The sequence below is a fragment of the Amblyomma maculatum genome, chromosome 1, assembly GCF_055883805.1.
Source record: "Amblyomma maculatum isolate TAMU_Amacu chromosome 1, ASM5588380v1, whole genome shotgun sequence".
Classification (NCBI taxonomy): Eukaryota; Metazoa; Arthropoda; class Arachnida; order Ixodida; family Ixodidae; genus Amblyomma; species Amblyomma maculatum.
In genome coordinates, this window is record NC_139344.1 from 407,206,583 (window position 1) to 407,213,926 (window position 7,344).

Below are 7,344 nucleotides of genomic sequence, written 5' to 3' on the forward strand. Positions count from 1 at the left end.
CCTCCTCTGAGACCAGCTGGCTTTCTGCTACCTGTAGCACTCCCAAAGACCCATTTTCAGCAAACTGGCACAAACCTCCTCGGCCCTTTTCCGAAGTCGTCCACTGGAAAACGGTGGATTGTGGTCGCGACGGATTACGTGACACGGTACGCTGAAACTGCGTCACTTGCAAGCGGTACTGCTGCTGAAGTCGCCGAATTCTTTGTCCACGACATCATCCTGCGTCATTGCACTCCTGCAGCTATCCTTACCGACCATGGTGATGCATGTGCTGATAGCGCCTGTGCCGCGTCTGAAACACTGTCTGTCCGTGACGTCACTGGTCACATGTGTGCTGGCTATATAAGATGCTGTTCGCGTGAAATAAAGGGTTGTTGTTATCGTGCCGGGATCGGGGCAAGTCTCAGTTCCTTCTTGCCCGCTGCCCGGCCGCGCTCGGCGTCCGGCCAGGGACCGAACGCGACATGGTGTCAGAAGTGGGATCCTCTGGCGTTTGAGAGGCGTTGCCTTAACTTCGTCAACGGGCGCCATGTCAGAGGACAACGCAGCCAAGCCCTCTCACGGAATGTTCGCGGTTCCAGCTCCGCCAAGGTTTGACTTCGACCGGACGTCCGAATGGCCTTCTTGGATCCAACTCTTTGATGACTACCGCTTCGCCTCGGGCCTAAATGAGCGGAATGAAGAAGCGCAGGTCCGGACGCTACTTTATACGATGGGCAGGCAAGCAAGAGAAATCTTCTCTACTTTTTTATTACCTGAAGAAGAACAGAAGCAATACGAAGTCGTCAAAAAGAAGTTCGACGAGCACTTCGTTGCCGCAAGGAACCTTGTTTATGGGAGCGCGTGCTTTCACCGTCGCACTCAAGAACCTGGAGAGTCCGTCGACCAATTCGTTACCGCGTTGCACACGATGGCGGACCGGTGCGACTACAAGGAAAAGGAACGCATGATTCGCGACAGGTTCGTGGTCGGCCTCAGGGACGCTAAGCTCTGAGTCGCTTCAAATGGATGCGAATTTGACTCTCGCCAGCGCTTTGGCAAAAGCGCGTTTAAAGGAGACCGTCCAACGACAGCAGCTGCAACTGCGAGAAACCGGCGAAAAACCCTTGCTAACGGCGACCGGCAATCTTGACGCGGTCAGCAACCAAGGGCAGCCCAGAAAGTATTCTTCAGGACAGCACTCGGACAGCTCGTCAAAGAACTATTCATCTGGAATACAAGGTCCGCGTCCCAGAGTCCAGTCCTACCGACCAGGCACCCCCGGGTCATGCCCCAACTGCGGTCAAGGAACGCACCCCAGAGCCTCGTGCCCGGCAAAAGCAGCCAAATGCAACTACTGCGGTTGTTCCGGACACTTCGCAGCGGAATGTCGAAAAAAGGCTGCACGTGATGGAAAGAAGGTACAGCTTTCTTCTCTCCATATGGACAAGGCGGCGTTCTTCGTTGGCGTAGTGAACGGGGAGTACTCTAATTCTCGGTATGTACAGGTCGTCATTAACGGCACTCCGGCGTTCGCTAAAGTTGATTCCGGTGCCGAAGTTTCTGTTGTGCCCTCGACGTTTCCCGGTTTACCTACCAGGCTAGAAAAGTGCGACCTAACCCTAACAGGCCCGTCGAATGAGCCACTGAATGTTTTGGGAAAGTTTCATGCCACTATCCAGTGGAAACAAAACACTGTACAGCAAATTGTGTACGTGGTCTCACCATTACGCTCCGTACTTTTGGGTCTCCCAGCGCTTGAGGCTCTGGAAGTTATTAAATTTGCGGACTCGGTCAGTAGCGCAACAGCCGTCGAAGCTTCCTACCCGCAGCTTTTCAGTGGTCTAGGAGCGATAAAAGGAGAATACAAAATTAGACTAAAGCCGAACTCGACACCTTTTGCAATTCATGTTGCGCGTCGCATAGCCTTACCCTTGCGTGACCGATTTAAGCAAGAGCTCGAGCGTATGGAGCGAGATGGCGTGATCCGCAAAGTAGAAGAACCAACAGAATGGTGTGCAGGAATTGTGCCAGTACTCAAACCATCTGGAGCGGTTCGTATTTGCGTTGACTTGACTCAATTAAACAAAAGTGTACTTCGCGAACGCTATGTCATGCCGACTGTGGATGATAGCTTCGGTCTTTTAGGTGGTGCGTCTGTGTTTTCGAAGCTGGACGCCAACTCTGGCTTCTTTCAGATTAAGTTGTCGCCCGAATGCCAGTTGTTAACTACGTTCATAACGCCAGTTGGGCGATACTGTTTTCAAAGACTGCCGTTTGGAATAACGTCGGCACCCGAGATCTTTCAGAGGAAAATGTCGCAGATACTTGAAGGAATCCCAGGCGTGATAAACCTGATGGATGATGTGCTCATTTTTGGTAACGACAAGGCTCAACATCACGAACGCCTGCGTCTAACTTTAGATCGTCTCGCCAGTGCCGGTGTTACGCTAAACAAAGAAAAGTGTGCCTTTGGGGTAACTGAGATAAAATTTCTTGGCTGTGTGCTTAGTAAAGATGGCATCAAGCCGGATCCTGAAAAAGTTCGTGCTATCAAAGAACTGGCGACGCCAGCTAACGTGTCTGACGTTCGACGGCTGCTCGGTATGGCTAATCATCTGGCAAGATTCATACCAGATTTGGCTTCGAAAACGGCGCCTTTACGTCACTTGCTTTTGAAGGGTTCCGAATGGACGTGGGGACCAGCCCAAGAGCAAGCGCTGTCGTACGTCAAAGACGTTATCTCTTCGAAGCGCGTCATGGCTAACTATGATGTAAAGTACCCTACGATTCTTTCCGCTGACGCGTCATCATTCGGTTTGGGGGCCGTATTGATACAAGTTCAACCAAACAATGAAAAAAGACCTGTTGCATTTGCGTCACGCTCGCTGACGCCTGCCGAAACCAGATACTCTCAGATTGAGAAGGAAGCGTTGGCAATGACTTGGGCGGCAGAACGATTCGAAGGGTACATCAAAGGTCTTGAAATTGTGTTTGAAACCGACCACAAACCACTTGTAACGTTGTTGGGAAAATCACCTTTAGATGTTTTGCTTCCTCGTATTCAGCGCTTTCGCATGAGACTTATGCGGTTCAGCTTTACGGTTGTGCATGTCCCGGGTAAGAGCCTCGTTACTGCAGATGTATTGTCTAGAGCCCCGATTCAGGGAAACCAAATTGATGCTCATGCGCTGAGTGTTGGCGAAGTCGCGAAATTCGTTTCGGGCTGTTTGACAAATGCCGTCGAGGCTAGCCTTTTTGAACGAGTCAAAGCTGAGCAAGCAGCCGATGAAGTCTGTCAAGCTCTCACAAAATTCAGCCTGGAAGGCTGGCCCAAGTTCTCATCACTGTCGATGGTGTTGCGTCCATACTGGCAGGAAAGAGCAACGCTGACAGTCGCTGAAGGCGTGCTACTCAAAGGTGTGCGGCTGGTGATTCCACAAAAATTACGCGCGGAGGTCTTGAGGCGCTTGCACGAGAGTCACCAAGGAATCGAGAAATGCAGAGCTCGAGCCAAAGAGTCCGTATGGTGGCCTGGATTGAGTTGCCAGCTGAGAGCGTTGGTAACTGATTGCCCAGTGTGCGCGGAACACAGGCAACAAAAGTCGGAACCAATGATTCCGACAGCCACTCCACAGCGTCCTTGGCAAAAGCTAGGTGCTGATCTCTGCCATATTGAGGGAAAATGGTATTTGGTGGTAGTAGATTATTTTTCTAGATACCCAGAGGTAGCCTTGCTATCTTCGACAAAAAGTGTCACTGTCATTATGCACCTCAAAAGTTTCTTTGCAAGACATGGCATACCAGAGGTTGTCATCTCGGATAATGGAACACAATTTGTATCTCAGGAATTCCAGTCTTTTGCTCGCGACTATGGCTTCCGCACTGTGACGACGAGCCCCAGATACCCTCAGGCAAATGGGGAAGTAGAAAGGATGGTCCAAACAATTAAACGGCTGATTATAAAAGCTAAGGACCCCTATCTTTCGCTGCTAGCGTACAGGGACACCCCAGGGCCACTGGGAAAAAGCCCTGCAGAGCTTCTGATGGGCAGGCGGCTACGCACAACAGTCCCTGTCCCTCCCAAGAGCCTTCTGCCCCAGAAGGTGAGCCTGAAAAAATTCAGAGATCGCGATGTAACCATCCGACAGCGGCAGCGTAGGTACTTCAATAGTCGTCATAGGGCTCTTCCACTGCCAGTCCTCAAACCAGGAGCGGAAGTATGGGTGACAGACTGCAAAGTGAAAGCGCGAGTCTTACGTCCTGCACAACGTCCGAGGTCGTATGTAGTTAGAACTTCTACGGGTGTAGTTCTAGAAATAAACAGGAAATTCCTGGTTCGCTTTGTTTCCCAGCAGAATGACTGCGAGGAAGGAGGAGGTAGCTATGAGTTTCCGCAGGCATATGATAGTCGGGTAGAAATGGAACAGGAAACTAATCCATCCAAACCGAAGGCACCTGCCGATCCATCAGATACCCCCTTGCCACAAACTAGCCCTCCTGGATATAGAACACGATTTGGCCGTCATGTCCGACCGCCAGACCGATATGGGTTCAATGACTGACTGTTATTTTGTTTTGAGCATTGGTTGCATCCATTAAAAAGTGTTCATCCTTTGTTGGTGGCAGTGCTAAGTTCGTTGCAAATGCCAATGTATCTTTTCAGAGAAAAGGGGAGATGTGCTGATAGCGCCTGTGCCGCGTCTGAAACATTGTCTGTCCGTGACGTCACTGGTCACATGTGTGCTGGCTATATAAGATGCTGTTCGCGTGAAATAAAGGGTTGTTGTTATCGTGCCGTGATCGGGGCAAGTCTCAGTTCCTTCTTGCCCGCTGCCCGGCCGCGCTCGGCGTCCGGCCAGGGACCGAACGCGACAATGCATTTACGGTTCGCTTCACTCAGGCTGTACTGAAGCTCACGCACAGCAGCCATAGACGAACAACAGCCTACCACCCACAGACAAATGGCTTGGTGGAACGCCTCAACAGGACCTTGACAGACATGCTTTTCATGTATGTTGATGTCGAGCACAAGACATGGGATCGAATTCTTTCATACGCAACATTCGCGTGTAATACCGCTCAACAAGAAACGACGCGGTTCACTCCGTTTGAATTAGTCTTCGGTCGCCACGTAACCACCCCCCTGGATGCTATGCTACCCGTGGACCTCCCTGACAGTGAGACTGAACTTAACGTCGATGTCGCCACTTATGTTCAGCGCGCGGAAGAAGCGCGGCAACTGGCCAGACAGCGTATTCTCCGCCAGCAGCAGATCGATGCTGACCGCTACAACCCTGGACGCCGCTATGGTACCTACAACCCGGGCGACTATGTGTGGGTCTGGACGCCCGTTCGTCGCCGCGGGCTGTCCGAAAACTTACTGCTCTGCTACTTTGGCGCTTACCTTGTTGTCCGCCGCCTTAGCGACGTAACGTATGAAGTTGCGCCAGCCTCGCCGGCTCATTCATCGCACAACAGCAAGCGCAGTGACGTTGTGCATGTGGTGCTAATGAAGCCATACTACGAGCGAACCCCTGACTGACTTCAGGCTGTATGTAGTCTATTCCGTGATGCCAGACTCGTATTGCAACTCTTGAACGCTTTTTCTCCCCGCTATTTTGTCTGACGGTAACATCACGTCGGGACGATGCTCCAGACGAGGGGGCAGTGATACGTGCATTAGAGCTAGAAGAAGAAGGAGCGCAATGAGACGAAGTGAACGACGTTGAAGTGTCGGCCCCCGTTCGCTGGTTCAGCTGTCTCAGTGCTCTCGCTCAGCGGCCACAGTAGTCGTTTCTGTGTAACAACTGTTACAGTATAACAGTGTTTAGTTCATGTGGCAAGAAGAATTGCATGTTCATTACAGCCTACAGAAGTTGTCAGTGCTCTTGAAATGTATGGCACAGGCACCGTCAGTTTTTCGAACCAGAATCTTGCCATTCACATGCCAAACATAGCGATAGCCTTTTTCGTTGGCGACAGCCTTTATCGACCAAAGCAGTTCCCTATTATGCCGAGTCATGTTTTCCTGACGGAACACCCGTGGGCTATTGTCCTTCAGCTTATTTTTATTTCCCAACCACGTGTCGCTCGTCGTTTGTCGTGCAAATTGAGCTATTATGCCAGGAATGCTATCTCCTTTTGAGGGAAGCCAGTGGACGGAAACATCGCATGACAAGATGTGCAGAACCTCAAGTTTATCAGAAACTATTCAGCGCAGCTATCGGATCCTTATCCGCTACCGCTACAATTTCATGTACTTCCAAGTTTGAATGTCGGCTTCTAAATTCGAGATCGTGCAGTTCTTGTTGGAGTTGCGCTTGTACAATTCTATCGTTATCGTCAGCCTGTTCTAGCTCTGCAACTCTCGCTTTCAATAACTTGATCTCGTTATCTTGTCGGTCTCTTTTCTTTTCAAATTCGTCAAACTTATTTTACATGAAACTTGTTCCATTTTCTGAACCGTTTCTTTCTGGACAGCTAGGCATTCAATACTTTGCTTGATAGACGCGAGAGTGACTTTCATATCCGTGTCAGAAATACTTCCTTCAGAGCCAGAACGTTGCTCAGCGCTCCATGTCTTACAAAACCAAGATTTTTTGGCTGCATAATTTCTAGCTTTGTAGGATTTTTGTTAATCCTGCGCAATTACCAAAGTGGTATTTATGGCACTTCATGTTCGCTTCTTTTACGTCAATAGTCTTTTCAATAGTCAATAGTCAATAGACACGAAGGACATGTGTCAGACATTGCGCTAGCAGTATCCTGGTAATACATTTCAGAATCGCGGAGTACATATTTAGGTAGTATAGACAGTTGCAAGTGGGACAGCAACAACAGCGGAAATCGCGCAAGACAAGTAACTGAGGGAAATAAATCGGATGATTTACCTGCAGATTCGTAGAGGTACATTTACGATGTGCACGCGACGCCGCTGCTTCTGCCAAATGGCCGCCGAGGCAAGCGTCGGGGGTTTATCTGGGCTTTGTCCTATCCCGGCGCCTGCGCAGTCAGTGCATAGCCACTGCAGGGCACCGCTGGGTCAGACAAAGAGCGCTGATGAAGGCAGGCGCTTGGAAGCAGCACTCTAGGCAGCCTGCCGTGAAGTTTGCTGTGTTGTTCGCCCCGCCGTAACACATATGCTTGCGAGAACATCAAATACTCTTAAGGCGCTTTCGTAACGGCGTTTGCTCGATCAGATTTCACGCTTTGTCGAAGCTTTGCATGGCGTGTGAGATTACTGGGCTACATTGAAAGCGCCTAGGCAAGGACGTTATCGGTCACATGCGTATCCATAGCAGTGATGAATATGTTCGATCGTTTATTGCGAGCGAAGCGGCTAACCGCAACATTTTTAGGCGC

The 7,344-nt window shown here is 50.3% G+C and overlaps 1 protein-coding gene across 1 annotated transcript in view; it reads right to left on the reverse strand.

Annotated features, from left to right (window-relative positions):
* Positions 1 to 6,967, reverse strand: part of LOC146208825 (uncharacterized) — a 100,583-nt gene extending 93,616 nt beyond the window's left edge. Inside the window, exon 1 of the mRNA XM_084587326.1 lies at positions 6,873 to 6,967. The gene's annotated coding sequence lies outside the window, so the exon portion shown is untranslated. The remainder of the gene's footprint in view (positions 1 to 6,872) is intronic.
* Positions 6,968 to 7,344: the final 377 nt, after the last annotated feature.